This window comes from Bos grunniens, chromosome 3, assembly GCF_055505025.1.
Source record: "Bos grunniens cultivar Pamir isolate PY7600 chromosome 3, Bosgru_T2T1.0, whole genome shotgun sequence".
NCBI lineage: Eukaryota > Metazoa > Chordata > Mammalia > Artiodactyla > Bovidae > Bos > Bos grunniens.
Window position 1 is genome coordinate 17,295,654 of NC_141167.1, and position 24,519 is coordinate 17,320,172.

General features: G+C 41.9%; 1 protein-coding gene across 5 annotated transcripts in view; it reads right to left on the reverse strand.

The window, feature by feature from the left end:
- The window catches only part of HIVEP3 (HIVEP zinc finger 3), a 560,729-nt gene extending 536,925 nt beyond the window's left edge, over positions 1 to 23,804 (reverse strand). For 4 of the 5 annotated variants that reach the window (XR_015156914.1, XR_015156913.1, XM_086382277.1 and 1 more), the window contains exon 1: positions 23,648 to 23,804. The gene's annotated coding sequence lies outside the window, so the exon portion shown is untranslated. The remainder of the gene's footprint in view (positions 1 to 23,647) is intronic. The other variant, XM_086382256.1, reaches the window with a different exon arrangement.
- Positions 23,805 to 24,519: the final 715 nt, after the last annotated feature.

Sequence of the window (24,519 nt, forward strand, 5' to 3'; positions counted from 1 at the left end):
GAATCAAGATTGCTGGGAGAAATATCAATAACCTCAGATATGCAGATGACACCACCCTTATGGCAGAAAGCAAAGAAGAAATAAGAGCCTCTTGATGAAAGTGAAAGAGGGGAGTGAAAAAGTTGGCTTAACACTCAACATTCAAAAAACGAAGATCATGGCATCCAGTCCCATCACTTCATGGCAAATAGATGGGGAAACAATGGAAACAGTGAGAGACTTTTTGGGCTCCAAAATCACTGCATATCGTGACTGCAGCCATGAAATTAAAAGATGCTTGCTCCTTGGAAGGAAAGCTATGACCAACCTAGATAGCATATTCAAAAGCAGAGACATTACTTTGCTGACAAAGGTCTGTCTAGTCAAAGCTATGATTTTTCCAGTAGTCATGTATGGATGTGAGAGTTGGACTGTAAAGAAAACTGAGTGCCAAAGAATTAATGCTTTTGAACTGTGCTGTTGGAGAAGACTCTTGAGAGTCTCTTGGACTGCAAGATCGAACCAGTCAATCCTAACGGAAATCAGTCCTGAATACTCATTGGAAGGACTGATGCTGAAACTGAAGTTCCAATACTTCGGCCACCTGATGCTAAGAACTGACTCACTGGGAAAGACCCTGATGCTGGGAAAGATTGAAGGCAGGAGGAGAAGGGGATGACAGAGGATGAGATGGTTGGATGGCATCACCGACTCGATGGACATGAGTTTGAGCAAACTCAGAGAGTTCGTGATGGACAGGGAAGCCTGGAGTGCTACAGTCCACGGGGTCGCAAAGACTCAGACATGACTGAGCAACTTAACTGTATAGTTCTGGAAGCTAAAGTTCAAGATTAAGGTATCAGTGAGGGGGGTTCCTTCTGAGGAATTAGGAAGAGATCTGTTTTAGCCTCTCTCTTTGGCTTATAGATGGCCATATCTCCATGTCCCTTCACATCACCTTCCTTCTATGAGCATCTCTGTATCCAAATTTCCCCTTTTATAAAGACACCAGGCTTACTGAGTTAAAGCCAATCCTAAAGATCTCATTTTAACTTGAATACTTCTATAAATATTCTATTTCCAGATAAGGTCATATTCTCAGGTACTAGGGGTTAAGACATATGAATTTTGGAGGGATATAATTTAAACCCTAACACCGTGATTCCCTCAAAGATTTGCTTTTGATGCTCAAATGCCAGCTCTTACAAATCAGAAGTCATTATGAATTTACATTTATTTATAAATCTCACTAGGATCTCTGATTGTCTCTTTATCCTTACATTCCTGCTATAACAATCCAAAGTTAAAGTCACTCAGTCACGTCCAACTCTTTGAGACTACATGTACTATACAGTCCATGGAATTCTCCAGGCCAGAATACTGGAGTGGGTAGCCATTCCCTCCTCCAGGGGAACTTCCCAACCCAGGGATCGAACCCAGGTTTCCCATGTTGCAGGCAGATTCTTTACCAGCTGAGCCACCAGGGAAGCCCAAGAATACTGGAGTGGTTAGCCTATCCCTTCTCCAGGGGATCTTTCCAACCCAGGAATCAAATTGGGGTCTTCTGCATGGCAGGTGGATTCTTTACCAGCTGAGCTACCAGGGAAGCCTCACAACAATCCAAGTGCTCCCCAAACAATAAATTAATAACAGAATAAGCAGGACATAGGAAAACTTTAAGGGGTGGGAAGAAAAGAAATCTCTATTAATATTTCAAAATTTTCCCCAACTTCATTAAATCAGGCTGAGGTGCCAAATTCACTGGGTCAAACCCATAACAATCTGCTACTTCCCAGGGACTGCTTTTTGTGCTGCTCAATATTCTTGAGGAGTGGAAAGACACCCCAAGAATCTTGAAGACATAACCCAAAGCAGCTTACCCAAGCAAGAAATTTTTGTATCTTCAGTTTAATCTTTAAATGCCATTGGAATTTTATGTTGCCCTCCAGAATATTCTTCAACTCATACGTGGCAATCGTATTTATGAGGAAGAAAAATGCAAAACTATTTTCCCTCAAAGTTTCAAGTGACAGCCAGGAAGATGTGCCCAGTTTATCCTACGATTCCATGTGCCCCTGGCTTAATGCCCCATGTTTGAAAAGCACAGCTTTCAGTGGAGGAAATAGGAAGTTCCACAGATAAAGGGGTTTTGTTTGTTTCCAGGGGAGAAGGAGCTTCATGCTGGTACTGCCAGGAAACCAGTCCTTTTCCACCAAAGGACAGCATTTCCTGAAGAGCAGATACATGTTCCTCCCCAGCTGAGGGAAGAGTCTGCGAGGTAAAGAGAAAAAGGCCAGCCACAAAATTAACAATGGAGCTGCTCTTGAGCAAGGATGAGTACATCACAGGGAAAGAATGGGACCAACCAGGGGACAGAAGGGCCAGGGGCAAATGGGGTAAGAGTTCAGGGAGGAGAAGAAAAAGCAAAGCCCAGCACAAAGCAAAGAAGTCAGCAGAGTGTGCAAAGCATACGCAAGAAGGCAGAAAGGGCACGGGAAGAAGGGTTGAGTAGATTAGACTCTGTGGCAAAGGTCAGCAAAGTCTGAAATGGTAGTGGGACAGCAGAGCACAGATACAGCTGAGCCAAGCAAAAACATCCTCGGCCTGAGCTTCAGAAAGTACCCAGAACTGCTACGAGGAAACAACTTCCTTGGGATTTCCCTAGAAGTCCAGTGGTTAGGACTCTAAGCTTTCACTGCCTGCCAAGGGCATGGGTTCAATATCTGGTTGGGGAACTAAGATCCCACAAGTCGCAGGGTGGGGTGAGGGACAATTTCCTCTACTGTGTGTCCAGTGGTGCTATTCTGTCTTCTTTCCATCAGCTTGTTGTCTTGTGACATCTACTTGAGTGAAGATTCTGGGCACTGACGATGCTGAAGTTGCCAGGTGGTTTCCAAAATTAAATTCTATGAATCAGTGCTGCGTGTAAGTCTGAAAATTACTCAACCAACCCTTGAATTAATGTTAAGTCCATGACAAGCACTGTCCTTGACATTCTGTAAGCTAAGAAATGATTCCTTGTTGGTTTTCATTTACATCTCTTGGATTATTCAGCAAGTGCTTTGAGTTCCTTGAGTTCCAAGCTGGGTTCCTTTATACTCTTGCCCTAAAAAGTCCCATTCCACTGATTTCATCTTTCCCTGCTTTACTCGTGTACAGATGTGACAGAAAAGACATCTGTGACTGTCAAATCAGTGTCGGCCTCCGAAGGTCCATGGCAGCTCCCTCCACTAAAATCAGTATATCAGGACAAAAAGTGAGACAGCCTCCACAGGCCATACTTAAGGAAATCCCTGGGATCATGGCCAATTACATCAAAACCCAACAGTACCAAAATGAAAGCAAAGAAATAAAACTGAACCTCTTCTATTTATAATGGAGACAATTCTCTGTTCTCAGACTCAGGTGTGTAAGGAATGCAACTTTACTGTTCTCTGATAATCTGATGTACTTTGAAATTCTCCATTTGGTAATTGTACGCAATTCAAAGTCTCTGCCCAACCCAATCTTCCTAGGGTAACATCCAAATTCCATGGCCTTCCTTACTGCATGCCAAGGTGCCAGAGGCAGAGAGGCGCCTGGTCCTGCAATTTTTCCCCACTCCCATCTGCCTACAGAGGGTGGCTTCACTGGTCTTCTCTGGGTACCATGGAGACTTTCTCTCCTAACCACAGGGATTTCTCTGCCACTATCTAAGCCAACCTCCAAGCCTTCCATGCCCCTTTAGGAGCACTTTCCCCTGTGCTGAGCAAGGGCCCTGGGAAGTGCTGGGGGGCTTTTCTGCCTCCCTAAGACTTGAAGCCATTTCTACTTGAATCCTCCAGGGCCATATTGGTGATGGGAACTAGAGTCATACCTCCTCTCCAGACTTTGCCTAAACACAGGGGCATGGATTTCCACTGCACTCTGGTTCCCCAGGCTTGTCAGCATCTGGTACTCACTGTCCTTTAGGACTCATCCTAGACACAGGGGACAGCCTACCTCCTCAAGGGTCATAAACATCGTCCTCTACTCCTTCCTCTCCCCCATCCCCACCCCTCACCAAGGGCATAATGACCCCACTAGGAGGGGGAATGTCTGAGGAGCACTTCTCTTACTCATCAGGCATCCTTCAAAATCTGTTGTCTATGTGCTGAGTTCTTTGGTGCCCCCAAGAGGACCAGGCTTTGGAAAAGCAAGAGTCAGGCACTCATTTCTAAATTCCACTGTGTCACCTGTCCCCTGAGGCAATGAATGTGAAATGCCCTAGCTGCCTAGGCAGGGGGATGTGCCATGACTAAGAAGAACCAGAGGAACAAAAACCTCAGTGAATAACTTGAAATGGTATCCTGCCACCTTCCCCATCGTCCTTCAGCTGTCCACATGGCTAGGGCTCTGTCTGCTTTCCTTTCATGCTTTGTCCCTTTTGAACTTCTCCCATTCAAAGTCCTTAGTGAAAGCATCAAAATAATTAGGTGTTGTAATTGCTGTTTGCACAGGGACTAGAGAAAAGGGCAAAGGGGGCTTTTGGCTAGTCATGCAGGGGTGAAACAGCAGGAACAGTTCAAGGAACAGCAAGCAACAGAACATGGTTAAGAAGTAGAGGGCAAGTATTTCCTTTATGCTTTAAAAAAAGACTGTATTTGTACATGGACATACACATGTGAGTGAAGCTACAGAAAAAGATCTTGGGAGGGCAGTGGAATTGGGAAGGGAACTTCCATGCTTTTTCTCTGTATGCTTTATTTTCTTTACATTATTTCCAAAGAGCAGGAATCTGTGTTCTGTAGAAAAATGAAAAGCAGGACGCATGTGGAAGATGAGTGGCAGATAAAGATGGATAGACAGGCAGGAAAGATGAAAAGAAATGCTTTCACAAGGAGTTTGATCATTATTGTAAAGCTGGTAAAATACAGACAGAATTTGAGGGCCCTGATTAGTATCTTCTGATTATTAAATCAACACACACTTACTGTAGGGGATTTGGAAAATACAAAGAAATATGAAAATAATTAGTAATCTCATTCCCAAGAAATAGCCAATGTTGATGACATTTTAGTATATTTTCTACCAATTTGAATACATGTACTTAAATATTTTTACTTTCATGGGGTCATTCTGTACAAATAATTATTTTGCTCTTGTGTGATTTTTATTTACATTGTTTACTGCTTACAGAAATATTATGCTCATCACTATTAAAAAACTCAAACAGATACCTTATAAAGTGAAATTTCCCAAAATCTCATCATCATAGTTAATAGTTTGGTATAGATTTTCCCAGACTTTTCCAATGAAACAGATGTTTATTGAAACAGTAATACACTGCACAAATGTTCACCAACTTACTCTTTTCATTTCACAATCAATTTCCCCCAGTCATCTGATTTCTTCAGTTGATAGAGATCAACCTCAGTTTTTCTACCACAGTATGTTTTATTACATGGGATGTATCTTATTTAACTAGTGCCCACTGATAGAAATTAAAAACATTTCCAGGTTTAACTATTACAAAAAATGCTTTCAGTTCAGTTCAGTTCAGTTGCTCAGTCATGTCCAACTTTAAAATGCTTTAGTGAATATTTTTATATGTATGTATATGTGTACATATGGATAAATATATATATATATAATTCCATGCAGTTATGAAAATATTTCCTAAGATAAAATTCCTAGAAATGAATTGTTAGGCCAAATAGGAATCACATTTTAAATGTTAAAGGATGTTGTCAAACTCCTTGAAAAATACTACGGAAACAGAGAGTTCCAGTAACAGAGGAGGAGAGTAGCTTTTAGCCAAATGTCAGCAATACTCGCTATTATTGATCTTTTAATATTTAATATGATTGGCAACACATATTATTATTTTACAAATGCTTTTCTCAGGCTGACACTTGATTTTGGTATTACTATAATTTTAATTTTGCTTTACAAAGAAAACTTTAATTGTATGCAGCCCAATTTACATTTCTAAGATTGTAAAAATGTTCATCTATTTTTAATTGTGTAACTTTTGTTTTATATTTAAATACTGAATCTACCTACAATTTCCTTCAGTTTAAGAAATGAAGCAAAGATGCAGGTTGCTTTCAGTAAAATTTTTAATGCAATACAAGATACATACAGAGAAGTGTGCAACACATAAATGTACAGGTGGATGAATTTTCACAAGTAAACTCCCCCATGTACCACACCATCCAGATCAAGAGATGGAACATAATCCACACCTCAGAAGTGCCCTCATTTATCCTTCCAGTCATTATCACCTCTGGGTAACCACTATCCTGGTTTATACACCCCAGATATTAGTTCTGCCTGTTTTGGTGTCTGGCTTCTGTTTCTCAGCATTATACTTGTGAGATTCATCGAGTTTCTGCATGTAGCTTGATTACTTATTCTTATTTCTACATATATTGCTAGAGTATGAATATACTACTATTTATTTATCCTTTCTACAGTTTGATTTGCTTCTAGTTTGAAGCTATTGTGAATAATGTGAATGCTACAAACATTCTTACACATGTTTTTGGTAATCATATGTATATATAAATATACATTTTTGTTGGGTACATAGCTAGGAATGAAATTTAGGGTAGGGTATAGAGTGTTCAGCCTTAGTATATACTACCAAACAGTTTTCCAATGTAGTTGTGTCAGTTTACACTCCTACCAATAATGTTCTTGTTGTTTGGTCACTAAGTTGTGTCTGACTCTTTGTGATCCCATAGACTGCAGCGTGGTAGGCTTCCTGTCCTTTGCTATCTCCTGGAGCTTGCTCAAATTCATGTCCATTGAGTCAGTGATGCTATCTATCTCATTCTCTGCCATACTCTTTGCTGTCTGCCTTCAATCTTTCCCAGCATCAGAGTCTTTTCCGTGAGTTGGCTCATTGCATCAGGTGGCCAAAATATTTGAGTTTCAGCATTACTCCTTCCACTGAATATTCAGGGTTGATTTCCTTTAGGATTGACTGCTTTGATCTCCTAGCTGTCCAAGGCTTTCTCTAGAGTCTTCTCCAACACCACAGTTCAAAAGCATCAATTCTTCGGTACTCAGTCTTCTTTATGGTCCAACTCTCACATCTGTACATGACTGCTGGAAAAACCATAGCTTTGATTATACAGACCTTGGTCAGCAAAGTGATATCTTTGCTTTTTAATACACTGTCTAGGTTTGTCATAGTTTTCCTTCCAAGGAGTAAGCATCTTTTAATTTCATGGCTGCAGTCACCATCTGCAGTGATTTTGGAACCCAAGAAAATAAAGCCTGTCACTGCTTCCACTTTTCCCCCTTCTATTTGCCATGAAGTGATGGGACAGGCTGCCATGACCTTAGGTTTTGGAATGTTGAGTTTTAAACCAGCTTTTCACTCTCCTCTTTCACCCTCATCAAGAGGCTCTTTAGTTCCTCTTCACTTTCTGCCATTAGAGTGGAGAAAGGAACAGCAAACCACTCCAGTATTCTTGCCACGAGAACCCCATGAATAGTATGAAAAGGCACCAACAATATATGAGATTCCAATTGTTCCACATTCTTTTCAACACTTGGAATTGCCTGACTTTTTAATTTTAGCCACTTTGGTGGATACCAAGATATACTTATTGTAGCTTTAATTTACATTTCCTTGAGAATTAGTGATGTTGGTTACTTTTTATTGACCATTTGAACATCTGCTGTGTAAAGTTTTTTGTCCATTTTTCTATTTAGTCTGGATTACTTGCCTTTCTCTCATTGATTTGTAGTTATTTGCAGTATCATCTACTCTGTTGGAGAAGGCAATGGCAACCCACTCCAGCACTCTTGCCTGGAAAATCCCATGGACGGAGAAGCCTGGTGGGCTGCAGTCCATGGGGTCACTGAGAGTCAGACACGACTGAGCAACTTCACTTTCACTTTTCACTTTCATGCATTGGAGAAGGAAATGGCAACCCACTCCAGTGTTCTTGCCTGGAGAATCCCAGGGACGGGGGAGCCTGGTGGGCTGCTATTTATGGGGTCGCACAGAGTCGGACACGACTGTAGCAACTTAGTAGCAGCAGCAGCAGCAGCACCAGCTACTTCTGTGGCTTGTTCTGTCATTCTCTTAATGATGTCTTTTGATGGTGAGTTCTTAATTTCAATCTAATCTAGTTTATCAATATTTTCCTTTATAGTTAGTGCTGTGGTGTCTTACTCAGGAGCCGTTTGCCCATTCTAAGGTTGCAGACATTCTTTTACATTTTCTTCTAAGAGCTTTATTATCTTACTACCATATTTAGATCTACAATGCATCTGGAATTGAATTCTATGAATGGTTTGAAGAAGGGGATCGAGATTCATTTTTCCTACATGGCTATTAATTTTGAACCAGCACCAATTTATCGAAAACATATCCTCTCTCTACTACATTTCGGCATCACCTTTCACCTTTCTTGTAAATCAGTGAGCACGTGAGAATTTCTCCCTAAACCCTCTACCTTGTTCCACCGTGCCATTTGTCTATTCTGGTATATACATCACAGTCTTAATTACTATAGCTTTATAATTATCTACATATCTGACAGTTCTCTCAATTTTGTTCTTTTCCTTCATGTTTGTTTTGGCCCCTTTCCTTTCCACACAAATTTTATAACCCATTTGCCAATGCCCATTTTAAAAGCCTAATGCAATTTTGAATGGTGCATGTAATTTATAGAATGATTTGAAGGAAACTGACATCTTTACAACATTGAGTCATCCATTCTATGAACATGGTATATCTCTACATTTCTTTAAGTCTCATTTAATTTCTCTCAATACATCTTCTTGTATTCAGTGTAGAGATCTTATACATCATTATTACGTCTATTCCTATAAATGTGATGTGTGGGGGGGGATAAGCGGTATCATTTTTTAATTTTCATTTTCTATTTTTGTTACTAAAACATAGAGTACAATTGATTTTTATGTATTGACCTCATATTCAGCAGCCTTGCTAAATTTATTTATAAATTCTAAGAGTTTATCTTTGGTTTTTCTAAATACACAGTCATGTTACTCCTAATAATCACAATTTTATTTCTTACTCTCCAATGCCTCTTATTTCTTTCTCCACCCATGCTGCAATAGCTAGGACTTCTAATGCAAAATTAAATAAAAGTGGTGATAGCAGATACCCCAGGGAGAAAACTTTCAACATTTCACTCTGGGATACTCCAACTTCAGAAACCAGGAAGAGAGGATCTATAACAAAGAAGACAGAGGAGCATCCAGTGGGGTAAAATTCTCATGTGTATTCTGAGCCTGTTTCTGAATTCTCCACTCTGTTCTCCTGATCTTTTTGTCTGTTTCTGTGTTCGTTTTCATTCTTTTAATTCCAAATAACAGACAACCCAACTCAAATTTATATCAGCAATGAAAGAAAAACCAAGTGTGACTCCAATAACGTCTGTTATGCTCTCCCCCATGGGGGCCTCATCCTCGGCTTCATGTAATAATGCCAGAGTTGGAGTCCCATGAGCAGGAAAAGAGTGAATTCTGCTGGGCACAGAGTCCACAGATGTCCACCACAATTACAATTCCTCTGCCAACACCAAAGGGGTTTACTTACTTTACCTATGGACACACTATTAGTAACTAGTAAAGCTTTTAAGTTCACATCACTATGGTTCTTTTAAAAAAAATTTTCCAGCTATTCACTCATATTTATTCTGAAAGAATCTATACTTCTAATCTGTCTCCTTCCATTCTTGTCATAGGGGTCTGCTTCCCCAAAGCACCTTAAGTTTTTCTTGCCTACAAGCAAGCTTCATCCTCATCCCTCTCTTAGAATACCTTCTCCTTTTCTCTCTTCCTAATGATAAGCTGACCCTCCGTCAATACACAGATCAAATCTCCCCCCCCTCCATGATATCTTTCTCAATTACCACATCTGGAATTGTTATCTCTGTCTTCGCATGTACTTAATAGCATAAAAAACAGTTTTTTAATGATCCAGATTTGTCAAGTATCTTTTCCTATTTGTCAGTCTCCCAACTAGACTATAAATTCATCCAGGAGGAAATCCTTATTTTCATATTTCTATATAAGCTTCTCAGCAATCTGCCCAACCCTAAACACATAGTTTCTATACTGAATATTTTTAAACCATGGGCTGGTTAAGCTATCACCCCTATATTTTCTCCTCTTCCTTTCAAAAGAATGAAGAGCAGTAGAAGAAAGTAATAATTAATGCATGTGGTTTATGATGTGGATTCTGCTCTGCAGGTGAACCTCATGATTTGGGAATGGTTATAGGTACTTACTACAATAGAACCCTGGATGCTGAAGTTTTGGTTTTAGATACCGTGCAAGGTGCTGGAAAACAGTGAGGGATAATATAGACACAGTGCCTGTCCTCATAAAGCTCAAAACTTTCTTTTCCAGTGCTGTCATTAATTATTACATTATTTTCATAATAGTTTTAATTAAAATAAATTCTTACTTTTAACCTAATCAATGCCAAAGAATGCTCAAACTACCGCACAATTGCACTCATCTCACACGCTAGTAAAGTAATGCCCAAAATTCTCCAAGCCAGGCGTCAGCAATACGTGAACCGTGAACTTCCTGATGTTCAAGCTGGTTTTAGAAAAGGCAGAGAAACCAGAGATCAAATTGCCAACATCCGCTGGATCATCGAAAAAGCAAGAGAGTTCCAGAAAAACATCTGTTTCTGCTTTATTGACTACCCCAAAGCCTTTGACTGTGTGGATCACAATAAACTGTGGAAAATTCTTCAAGAGATGGGAATACCAGACCACCTGACCTGCCTCTTGAGAAACCTATATGCAGGTCAGGAAGCAACAGTTAGAACTGGACATGGAACAACAGACTGGTTCCAAATAGGAAAAGGAGTTCGTCAAGGCTGTATATTGTCACCCTGCTTATTTAACTTATATGCAGAGTACATCATGAGAAATGCTGGGCTGGAAGAAGCTCAAGCTGGAATCAAGACTGCCGGGAGAAATATCAATAACCTCAGATATGCAGATGACACCACCCTTATGGCAGAAAGTGAAGAGGAACTAAAAAGCCTCTTGATGAAAGTGAAAGAAGAGAGTGAAAAAGTTGGCTTAAAGCTCAGCATTCAGAAAACTAAGATCATGGCATCTGGTCCCATCACTTTATGGGAAATAGATGGGGAAACAGTGGAAACAGTGTCAGACTTTATTTTGGGGGGCTCCAAAATCACTGCAGATGGCGACTGCAGCCAAGAAATTAAAAGACACTTACTCCTTGGAAGGAAAGTTACGACCAACCTAGATAGCATATTCAAAAGCAGAGACATTATTTTGCCAACAAAGGTCCGTCTAGTCAAGGCTATGGTTTTTCCTGTGGTCATGTATGGATGTGAGAGTTGGACTGTGAAGAAAGCTGAGCGCCGAAGAATTGATGCTTTTGAACTGTGGTGTTGGAGAAGACTCTTGAGAGTCCCTTGGACTGCAAGGAGATCCAACCAGTCCATTGTGAAGGAGATCAGCCCTGGGATTTCTTTGGAAGGAATGATGCTAAAGCTGAAACTCCAGTACTTTGGCCACCTCATGTGAAGAGTTGACTCATTGGAAAAGACTCTGATGCTGGGAGGGATTGGGGCAGGAGGAGAAGGGGACGACAGAGGATGAGATGGTTGGATGGCATTACCTACTCGATGGACGTGAGGTTGAGTGAACTCTGGGAGTTGATGATGGACAGGGAGGCCTGGCGTGCTGCAATTCATGGGGTCGCAAAGTCAGACACGACTGAGCAACTGAACTGAACTGAATCAATTTTCTTAATCCTTTCTTAAATTTAACACTCTTTGCATCTTATTTAAGAAGTCCTTCCCATGCAGAGATTATGACAGCATTCTCTTGTTTATGAAAATGTTTATAGTTTTTCCTTTCATGTTTAATTTTTTAAATCTCCTTGAAATTTATTTTTACATACTATACACAGTGATAGTCAGATTGTGTTTTTCCATATGCATATCCATGGGTCGAATACCATTTATCAGAAAACTCAATGCTTACCTGTAATGTGTACTTTGCAATACATAAAAAGTCCATAAATGCACAGTTTTGTTTCTGGGCACCCTATTTTGTGCTAATTGATAAGCTATCTTTGAATCAATTCCACTCTTTCGATATTACTACAGCTTTATATCCATAGAGCAATGATATCCATATCATTAGAGACTTATATCCATAGAGACTTGATATCCATAGAGCAAGTCTTCTGACCTAGTTCTTCAAAATGTTTTAGTTATGATTGCAGATATTTCTATTGCTCCTTAGAGTTCTGTCATCCTTTTCTTTATATATTGTGCTATTCTATGAGCATATATTTAATATTTCAAACTGATATTTTTCCTGGTAAAAATAACTTTTTATCCCTAGTGATGTTTTGAACCATAATATCTGATTCACCTGATGTTGTGCTTATCATTTGACAGTATACATTTACCTTCTTTCCCTTTCATTCTTTGTGTAGTTTTAAGCTGTAGATAAGTCTTTCTCAACTAGCTGGGATATCATATACTCTGTTTCTATTCTTTCCCTGGTTCTTCTAGAAAATGCAACATACATTATTCACTTATCAGTCTACGAATAATTATTAATCTTTACTCTCCTTAAAGGAAATACCAAGGCCTTAGAATGCTTTCTTAACTTATATGCTGTTGTTGTCTTATATTCAATTTTCCATATTTTAATGCATAAGCTATTAAAATCCTATTTTATATTTCATCTTTCTTTTGTTTACCTACGTAGTTTACCTCTTACTATCTCTCAACTTTTGCCACTGGAATCACTTTCATTCTGCCTAAAGGAAAAAGAATCAGTGAAGTTAATGGGAGGCAAACTCATAAAGTGCTAGCAAACTACATTTTCTTTACATAGAAATGTCTTCATACTGTCATCTTCTTGAAAGACAGTTTCTCTGTGCATAGAATCCTAGGTTATCAGCTACTTCATTACAGAAAACGTTCCACTGCTTTCTCTCTTCCATCGTTGGGAAGTGTGCAAATCACTCTTTTCAAGGCAAATTGTCTTCTTCTCTGGATATTTTTAGAATTTTCTCTTTGCCTTTAGTGCTCTTCTTGTGAACTTTTGGCTTGACATATTTTATTAATTCTGGAAAAACATCAGTCATTATCTCCTCAAATAGTTGCTTCTGATCCATTCGCCATTTCCTTTTAGAACCTCAATTAAAAGTACATTAGAACTCCTCCTCTAGATGTCTTTTAACATCTCTTCCATATTTTCTGTCTTGTTGTTTCCCTATGCAGCATTTTGGGTAATTTCTTATAATATAGCATCCAATTCACTATCTCTTTTTGCTTTGATCTAATATGTTGTCTAACAGTAATCCATTCGGTTTTTAGATTTCAGTTTTGTATTTCTATTTCTAGAAGTTCAATTTGGTCTTTTTCTAACCTGTTAAGTAACTTTTAACTGTTAGTCATTCTCTGAAGACATTTATAAGTTTGCTTTAATTATTATGGACATAATAAGCATAGTTATTTATTTGTCCCTGATAATTCAATACATAAAAAATTTAGGAGTCTTTTTGTTCACTCATCATGTTTTGTTTCTGACTGTTACTGCTCACTGGACCTGGAAAACCAGAAAGATTACTTCCTTTAGAGAAGATTCATCTTCTGCCAGGGTAGGGGAGGGTAGGGGAAGGGAGCACTGGAAGTATCTTAAAGCTAATTCATGGTTTGAAGTTCTCTGAATCAAGGTGATACAAAACCATCCTCAAAATCTGTACAAAGGCCAGCCAGTGACTACAACCTACCTTTTCTTTTCTCTCTCACTCTTCTCAGTACCTGAGCACTTTCCCTGTTGCCACTTAGGATGGGGAGGCATGGTTTTACTTCTGGTTCACCTCTACCCTGAATAGTTCCAGCTTTGTTTGGAGACAGTCTCCTATGAGACTATCCACCTTGAGCAACCCCTGAACTTTGAGCGCTAAATTCCTTGTCTTCAAGGCTGCCAAAACCAAAGCCCGTATTTATTAGGATCAACAAATCTTCTCAGGATAAAACCTACTTAAGTGCTCTAGTGATTTGTACATCTCTCTCTATGATTTCACTGGATCATAGATTTTGGCCTGACAGTTCTTTTTTCTCTTCTCAGCTCTTTAGAGTTTTTGTCTTAATTTTAAATTTTAAAAAATATCTCCAACATTTTAATATTTTTCAAAGGGAACTGTGGTCCAAATAACCTTACCTATCATTATCAGAAACAAATGTCTACCATTTCCTATTTTCATGATCACTGAATTCGTTTTCCTTAACAGCTACAGTATTTGCATGAGGTTCCTCTTGGCAGGCGGAGAAGGCAATGGCACCCCACTCCAGTACTCTTGCCTGGAAAATCCCATGGACAGAGGAGCCTGGTGGGCTGCAGTCCATAGGGTCGCTAAGAGTCAGACACGACTGAGCGACTTCACTTTCACTTTTCACTTTCATGCATTGAAGGAAATGACAACCCACTCCAGTATTCTTGCCTGGAGAATCCCAGGGACGGGAGCCTGGTGGGCTGCCGTCTATGGGGTCGCACAGAGTCGGACACGACTGAAGCGACTTAGCAGCAGCAGCAGCCTCTTGGCAGGAGAGGGGAGGACAACCAGGATACCCTTTCAAATTACCTGTTTTCACAACCCAAAGGCTCTCTTCCTCCTTGCTACCATAGAGACAGAATACTTCCTACAGATATGGCTACTTTCCTATGTGATTCTTTAACAGTCATTCTTCTTTTTCCTCTTTGAATCAAACTATGTCAGGAGACTGCTTCTACCAGCTATACATCCAATTTCCACAAAAATTACTGCAAGCAAGGGATATAGCTTTTACACATCATGGTACACTTTTCACCTTATAGAATGTGATGTTTATGGTACTTATTAAGATCTGATCTTTGTTGTTGCTCTCTCTCTCTCTGTCTCTGTACCGCCTTCATTCACTTCTTCCCACCTGGCTTCCCTCAATCTCATCTATTTGGGACAGTCTTTTACACACATTTTGAAGTCTATAGATTAAATTTCTCTCCTAGTTGAGCTGGAAATGGAGTTTGCAAGATTTTTATTATTACTTTTTCACCTTTCTTGTTGTTTTTGAACGTTTTCAAGGGAGAGAGGGGAAAATTGCTAACTACTGAAATAATGTTTATCCTCAAAGGTCAGAATCATCTTGATTCCTGTATCTCATATGCAGTACAAAAAATACATCATTAAGTCCTGTCAACTCAGTCTTTGAGATATATTCATAACTTGTCCAATTTGACCTCCTCCATCTCTACCCTAGTCCGAGTCACCATTGTATTTTATCTGGTTTATTGCATAGCCTCCTAACTAGCCGTCCTACAGATACCTTAGGTGCTTTGCGGTTGATTCTCTGTAAGGTATTTACATTTCTCAATTTTTTAATTGAAGTAGAGTTGATTCACAATGTTGCGTTAGTTTTAGGTATCCATCAAAGTGATTCGGTTATACTGAGAATACATATATGCCCTATTTCAGATTCTTTTTTCATTTAGGTTATTACAAAATATTGAATTGAGTTGCCTGTGTATGCAGCCCTTGCTTACCTGTTTTCTATGCAGCAGCTTGCATCTGCTAATCCTAAGCTCCTAATTCATCCTTCCCCTCACTCTGTTTCCCTTTGGTAATCCTAAGTTTATTTCCTATGTTTATGAGTCTGTTTATGCTTTATAAATAAATTCATGCGTATTATTTTTAAACTCCATATATTGTATAAGAGATATCATATGGTATTCATCTTTCTCTGTCTGACTTCATTCATTTAGTATGATAATCTCTAGGTCCATCCATGTTCCTGATGGCATTATTTCATTCTTTTTTATGACTAATATTCCATTGTATATCTATATACCAAATCTTCTTTATCCATTCATCTGCAAGACATTTAGATTGCTTCCATGTCTTGGCCACTATAAATAGCAACATTTACATTTTTTTAAGACATAAGCCAAACCATGCCACCTATCCTCAAAATCTTCCAATGGCTTCCTATCTCACTAGAATAAAATTCAAAGTATTTAACACAGTTGTGAGGCCCTAATCCCCTCTCTCCCTTCTCTCCTCTCCCATTATTGTTGCATTCCAGCCACAATATCCTCCTTGCTGCTCTCCAAACAGGTCAAGCATATACCCACCTCAGGACCTTTGCACTTGCTAAATTGTTACAACCTTAGTTCCCTCATGGTTCACTCCTCACTTCTTTCACATCTCTGCTCAAATATAACTTTGTCAGGAGGTCTTCCTTGAACAACTGCTCTCACACATCACTACCCCACACATCCACTCCACATCTCCTTACCCAGTTTATTTCTCTTCTTGGCACTTATCACCACCTTATTTTTCTTATACTTGCTTTTTTGTTTGGAGTTGTTTTCTACAACCAAAATATGAACTCTATGAGAACAGGGCCTCTGTCTGTTTTGCTCACTGATGTATCACAAGCATGTAAACGGTACCTGGAGTCATAGTAAGCACCCAATAAATGCCACTGAATGAATGCTATGGCTACAAAGGAACCCAACTGCAAGAAGTACAGTGAAAGCAGAAATTGCACAGCTCCTCCATCTTTGCTGTCACACCGTCTCTCACTACTTGCCGTCCACCTTCTCTGCTCATCAGGCACCTCCAACATCCTTGTAGCTGAGTCTACAAGTCTTTCCCACCTGAGGTTCCTTGGCTCAGTGTCTAAATCCCAAATATCTGACTGGTCTGCCTTAGTCCAAGAACCCACCCAGAATCCAATTAACCACTGTTGAGGGACAGATGGGGGGTGGGGGGTAAATATGTCTATTCACATGCCAAGTAGAGTCACCTTCTCCAAACTCTTTAAAAATGGGGAAAATGCTGGCAATCTTTAACTCAGATGCAGAACAAGCCTCCACGAACACATCCCTGACAATGGCAGAGAGAATGTACATGAATTCTATTGATACACGGGTGCCTCTAACAAGTGTCTTCAGAGTCCTGTGAGTAATATAAATGAGTGAAGAGGGCAAGGTGGTAAAGATGGCCAACTCAGGAGTCTCTGCTACATCCAAAGAAGTGCAGCTACTAGAACTAACTCCTGCCAAGGAGGAATGTGGGTCTGGAGTTGCCAGATCTTCTGATGGTTCAAGAGAAGCCAAGAAATTTGGAAATTGTAGTGTGAAATCTCCCACTTTAAAAATGATGACAACTAATCCAATTTTTGAAAAACAAAACACCGTGCAGACCAAATCAAACACATTTGCTGATCAAATTTGGCTCAGGGCTACTTGTGAGCAATTCTGTTTTACACAGTCAGCTCAAAAATAGGACACAGGTAATTTATCACACTCAAGAGCAATGTTTCCCAAGGGGTTCAGTGTGAAGATTTCATTAGCTGGAGTAACCAGAACTTTCAGTCCCCTTTTACAGCACCTGCCCTATCTTCTCTGCCAGTCCTGATGCAAATGCCCACCAACTTTTACCCAGGAGAGACATGGCTTAGTGGAAAGAATTACAGCCTTGGAATCAAATAAATCGGGTTAAAACCCAGTGCTACCTCCTAGCTTTCCTTAACTTCTCTAAAATTCAGTTTCCTCATCTGCAACCTGAGAATACTAATTCCTGCCTAGAAGCATTCTAAGGAATGAATATAAGCAAAGTGCTTGGTACATAATAGAGGCACAGAATAGGTAACTTTTATTAATAGAGTAGCAGGCAGTCTTCCCATAGAAAGGCATGATAGCTGAAAATCTACAATTGTGATACAGGATGTTCACAAGCTCATACCACCTAAATCTTCTGTGGGATAAGTAGAGGGGAAAGATGCATTTAATAAATAAAATGTGGATAAGAAATACAGTCATGCAAGGGCCCAGGTCTTCACACTAATGGAAATACTGGTGAACCTAGTCCAGAATGAATACATTTGTAGAAACCAGCAGTAATTAAAATTCATAGACATCAATTATCTGATTATTCAAGAACTCTCTCAACTTTTGAAGCCAGGTTTTGTATGCATATTACAACACAACACTGAGTCAAGTAGATGCATGCCAATTCTCCAATGGCCTAAAAAATTTAATCCTGTAGCTCAAGGAGACATAACCAGGAGGAAAAAAAGAACCCTGCTGGCCAGGTGTAAAGGGCAGTGCTGACTCCATCTGCTGTGGGCTGCCAGGGGGCTGGAGCAGGACTGTCCGACATCCACCATCAAATGCAGGGGAGCGACTGCTATGGCAGAGAACCCAAAGCCATCAGGAGGAATGCCTCTCTCGCCCACCTTGCCCTGCACTTTCCAGGAAGGAGCCAGGTGCAAGCTGGAGGGCCACACAACGCACACTTAAAGGGTCATGAAACAGGAAAGGGGTCATCCTAAAATGAAACATGTAAATGAAGCTCAATGCAGGAACTGAAAGCACCCTGGACTGCAGAAATCAGAAACACCTTTCTCCTGGCAGGGAACTCTAAATAGGTTTCGCCCTCCATGAGGTTTAAAAAGAGTTTTGTCTCTGATTGGCTGTGCTTCCCCACCAAGGAAACCTGACCTCCCCCATCCCAGATCTGCCTGGGCCTATTCCTATTCCTCAGGCCCTCACGGCTGTTATAATCACGCACGTCCATTATCAGCTTTCCTCCAGGGGGTACCAAGCACCGGAAAATCACTTATCTCCTTCACTGTCAAGTCTCCCCAGATAGGCAGGCCATCAGTAATTATTTAAGCTATTTTCTAGATTTAAAAGGTGGGGGTGCAGAGTAGTCTAACATGAGTGGAGTATAGATCAAGATAGACAGGAACTGGCAATCGTTGAAGCTGGGCATTGGGCAAATAGAAGCTCATTATACTCTTTTTTTCCATTTTGGGGTATGTTTCAAATTTTCCATAATATAAAAGTTTTGAAACAAAGATTTCAGGAAAACACAGCTACAACCTGAAAACAATATCAGGTGCTCAACCCTCTCCATTCTGTGTCTGGACACAGAAGAATCTGGAAAGTGCTCAGATCGACAGCCTCCAGGGTTCCTGCACTCCCAGAACAGAGATAGTATCTTCGAGGCATTACACTCAGTGTCCTCAACAAACCACCTTTGAAAAATTCCCTAGAACTTTTCAGAATTATTCTGGCAAGACCCAGCTTCCCTTCTTGACCTATAAACCCTTGTGCCTCCACAAATTACCCTGACAACCTCAACCCACTCCAAGGGCCTCTACTTCCTGTTCCAAACTACCGTGTTGAGCAATCCAGTTATTGAAATAGCTCCTGGGTGGCAGACGAGCGTCTGTTAAGCTAGTTCTCCCTCCTGAGAGTCAGAAGGGTGCTGTTATCACTTTCAAGGAGCCAAGGAACACTTTATATTTTCTTCTTCCTCTTCCTTCTAACTTCAATTTGCTCCTAATAAGAAGTTGTTTTCATCATCTAAAGTGCAGTTTTTCAACCCAACCCTATGAACATCTCAGCATTTCCTGTTTAGGGGGCCAACCTGTGCATTGTGGGGTGTTCAGCAGCTTCCCTGGTCTCTGCCCACTGGATGCCCATAGCATATATGCTGTCCCCAGCTGCCACAACCAAAAATGTCTCGAGACATTGCCAAGAGTTCCTTAGGGGGCAAAATCACTCCTTGTTGAAAACCACTGGTCTAAAAGAGTGAAAAACCAAGATCAATAGGGTCCTGGCAAAAAAAAAAAAAAAAAAAAAATTGAGATATACAGTTTATTTCCACATACACTATTAGATAACATATTTCAATGTATATATTTCTAAATAAAAATACTGAAGAAATATCACATCCCAAGTCAGAAACACATAAAGGAACAAGAGAAAAATGAACTCATAACACTTGTAACTATTTCTTCTGTCTTGTGGCTTCCTGTGTAAATCTTATTTGTTTCCTCCAGATTATTCTGTTTTCAAGCCAATGCAGACATCATTTCATCTGTGTTGGGAGGGGAGACTCCTAATGAAGTGAGGTGTGCTGGCCTTCCAGCACATAGTCAACAGGTGTCACTGGAGAACAGAAGCCCCAAGAGAAGATTTCCCCAAGAAATCAGAAGAAAGCACCCAGAACCCATCCTCCCGGTAGAGCTTCAAATATCAATAGATTGCCATCATGGCCAAGAAGCAAAACAAAAGGCTAAGCAAGCAGCATGCGAGGTGACAACACTCAAGGGGAAATACTATTCTATTACTTCATTACACAGAGGGAGTTTCCTGTGGTACACTCCCCTTCAGAAGAAAGAAAATCTGCTCTCTGCTCTCTGTTCTGCACAGGCCTTACACTAGTCAGTCCATTATTCAGCTTCGGAGGATTTACGTACAAAGCTGTCTCTCCCAGCTCTACTCCCAATGGCCCCCTGACCCCATGGAGATGTTAACATGTTCCTCCTCTCTGATGCTATGGACAGCCAGGTGCTGGGCACAGGGGATGCTGTCTTTTGGGCTCCATTCCTCCTGAAATCCCACTTCACTGCCTGTCTCAGCCTGGATCCCCTCAGTCCTAGATTCTGGCCAAGGCCTCCTAACTGATCTCCCTGATTGAGAGTTTCCCTTCTAACCCAGGTTTCACATGGACGATGATCTTTCAAGGGCACAAGCCAGAAGAGACCAGAATCCTTCTGCCGTTTCTCGCTCCCTATCACTGGATACAATCCCTTCTTCTTTGGAGCACATTTTCAAAGCACACCAAATAAATGGCCCAGGAGGTGTCCAAGCAGGAGCAGAATGAGCATTGAGTGAAACAGGTGTGCACCCATGGGGGATTCATCCACTGGATAGGTGGTGAAGTGAGGAAGCGAAGAGGGTGTTAGATGCAAGGACCGTAAAGTTTCCTTTTAATCCTGACTTGCCATGACGCTGGGAACTCCTAGATCTGCCATTCAGGTCCTGCCATCTGACCCCAAGCATCCTGCAATGTGATACTAAATGATCACCCGTGAATGTTCCTGAAGTAGTCCAGCACATGGTACCCCACTTCCATAAGATAACTTCTTTTCTGCTTGTCTTTTTTTTTTTTTTTTCAATTACAAAGGAATGGTTTTGCGGTAACAGAATTAAAACAGTCCTGAAATATTTTAAGATGAAGTGTCTCAACAACTGCACTCCCATGGTGACAACTTCCAAGCATACGACATGTGCCCTCCACTCCTTCTCCATAACACATACACACACACATACACACCCTACTCATTTGATACTTGATCTTATACTGTGCCTTAGGGAGGAAAAGATTTAATTCTTACATGCATTGACTCATCTCTCTAGCTCCCCAAGAGGTTAAGCCTGGTTAGTTCATCTGCTTCAATTGCAATTATCCCACCAATGAGGAAATGGGAGGCAGGGAACTCAGGTACCCACTTTAAAATCACAGATTAGTTGGCAACATAGTTAAAACCAGAATAAGAACTCCTTTCCCAGTGTTCATTATTACACTGTAAGTGCTCTTTTCCACACAGTGCAGAGCACGTTCAGGAAGCAAGTAGAAATATTACTTGGGAAAAAAATAACTTACAGAGGCAGGATAGCACAGGGTTAAGTACATGGACTCTGAACTCAGGCTGCTGTCATTAGGATGTAGCTGTCATTTACTTGGGGCTTCCCTGGTGACTCTGACAGTAAAGACTCCCCCTGCAATGCAGGAGAACAGGAGTTCGATTCCTGGGTCAGGAAGATCCTCTGGAGAAGGAAATGGCAACCCACTCTAGCATTCTTGCCTGGAGAATTCCATGGACAGAGGAGCCTGGCGGGCTACAGTCCATGGGGTTGCAAAATTTACTTAACTATGTGACCTGAGTCAATCAATTGGGCCTCAATTTCATTGTCTGAAACTGGGGTAATGATAGTACCTCCCTTACAGGTTGTTGTGAGAATTAGATAAGTTAATACCTATAAAGCACCCAAAACAATGCCTACTACCCATGCTAATAAAATCAGCATCATAGTTCTAATATAGCCCTCAAAATACAGTAAATATTATCCTTCTTAAAATTAAGTCTGGAAAGTCAAGATTAAATCTTGTTGAATTTGTTCCTTGTTCAAAAAGAAATCACATGGGGGAAAACTCACATGCTATTAGTCCACAAAAATTTAAGTGACACAGTGACTGAAATCATTTCTACAAAGAGAAATGACCTCATAATGACCTCATAGATCAAACGCATTGTAATACCTACCGTGCCAAAGAATAAAAAACCTTAACAGCCTCTAGCAGTAATTATCTAAGTAAAATGGGCTGCAAATCTGTTGGAGAATTGTTTTTGCCATGATAATATTTCGAGTAAATTGCTGTTTCTATACTAAAAGTACTGGTGTCACAGAACTGGCATACTAATAGAAAGATTATTAAAGAAACACTATTAAAATGAATTAGGTATTATTAAAGATTCAACACTACAACAGTGCCTGATTACAAGAGATTTCAAGCTATATTGCTTAATGGGCAGATAAAAGTGCTAATTAAGCCCACTCTTAGAGGATGTCCCTAGGCAGGTCTACAAACCACAGGCAGCAAGAGGTCTAAGGACTAAATGAGAAACTAGTAACACCAGCCCAGTTGGATACAGTCCTACCAGGAAGATGGGGAGAGATTAGGAAGAACCAAGGTTTTCTGCACAGAAGAGGTAACCTGGTAAAGCACACAACCATCCAACTTTTTTGAATCTCAGGATTTTTGTTTTTTTAACTGCTTTGTCAGCAACACTTCTAATTGCTCCTTTGCTTAAGTGAAGAGATCCAAATAATCCACCATAGATTGGCGACCCTTAATAAACAGTATAAGCAGGGAGAGGCAGAGAAAGCCTTGCCGTGATCACCAAAGCCTTCTCAGGCAACCAGAAGACACTGAATAGCTCTCATGGCAGCACCTCGGCCAAAAGCATCTCTCACCGCAAACAGCCTAAAGCTCTCAGTGGTTCTTAAAAGAGTTGCTAGACTAAAGGCATTAACCATGCGTTTCAGGATCTATTTTGCTTTCCCACCTTGTTAATTAACTAATCAGGGGTGGCAAAGCGCCTCACAAATATAAAGTGTCAGGGAAATGCTAAGTAAATTCACCTACATGTTCTATCAACGCTCAATTAGGAAAGGCGGAAGAGCTAGAGGCTCAGCTGTCCCCAGAATGCTGCAAGCCAAGGGCCAGCTAACGTGAAGGCGGAGAGACCCGTGTGCCCTGCAGCAGCCTCCAGCCCAGAGCAGGGCTCTCGGCAGGACTTCTGGAAAGGAAACCTGGACCAGGGCCACCCGGGGCAAAGCCAAAGCTGCTGGAGAGGCGCATCCTCGCCGTTCAGCCTCCATCTCCCCGCATCGCTCAGATGTCAACAAACCCGGACCACAAAGTGAAACTTTCCGGGCCCCCACCGTCGTGCTGGGTGTCTGCCCTCTGCCTGCGAGCGCGGCGCAGGGACAGGTGTGGGGCCGAGGCTCAGGAAGGGACCCCCGCTCCCAGCCCCAGCGATTGTGTAATCGACCTGAGAAGGGAGTTCTCGGGACCAGCCCCACGCCGGGATGCGGAGGCGCGGCCCGGGGACCCTTCTGCAGGCGCGGCGCCGGGAGGTGTGAGGGGGATGGGGAGAACGGTCGTCCCGCCCCCCGGGACCGCCCCCGGGAGGCAAAGGGAGCCGCGGAGCTGACACAGCCCGGAGGGGGCGCCCGCGCGGCGGACCGCTGCCGAGCTTGGGGACGCGATGGCTCGGCAGTGCGGCCGGCCTTACCTGCGCGCCGGCCCGGCACGGCGGAAGGCGGTTCGGGATGCCGAGGCGGCGGACGGCGGTCGGCAGCGCCGGCAGCCACCCAGCCACGGCATATAAGTAACCTCGGCGGCAGCGGCGGGCGCGGGACTGACAGCCCCAGGCCCCGCCTCCAGGCCCCGGGCCCCGCCCCCTCCGCGGCCGCGCAGCTGGCCCCGCCTTCTCCGCCCACCGCCGGGGTCAAGCTCGGTCCACCGGCCCGGGGGGCGGGGGCCTTCGCTTCCGATTGGTCCGGGAGGTAACCGCCCCGCCCACTCCCCCGCTCCATCCTTGGCTGCGAAGCGACGCGTGCGCAGTGGCTACGATGGGCAGCGCATAGCGCTGAGTGCTGGCGTAGTTGGTCCCCCATCTCTTGTGCTGGGCATCTTACTTTATCCGGCACGACTGGGAGCCGTGGGTAACCTGAAGAATCAGAAGTCAGACTCAGACTCCACGATGAATTGTCTTTATTCACCTGTGAAGGAATCTACGGGAAAAAAAAACAGAATGGGCCAGGCTCTAACCAAAGGAGACCCCCAAACTAGAAACTGCTGCAAAAAAAACGTACCACTGGCTCGGATGCATCTGCGCCAGGTCTGGGGGTGCTTTATTCACTCTCTGGATTCTATCCCTGGTCAACAAGTATGATGTGTGTGCGGAGGGTCCAGCAGTTGTGAAGCGAGGTTAGAGCATTAAGGTTGTGCCAACAGAAAGTGAGGGATGCTGAAGAAAGTAACCCTTCTCCAGCGCCAGCTTCCTTCTCCCCGGCCCCTCCCTATATCTGTCACTGCTCCCTCTGCGCCACCCTCAGCCTGTAAACAAGACCAGGTCTCTCCCAACAAGAATCAGTTTTGACC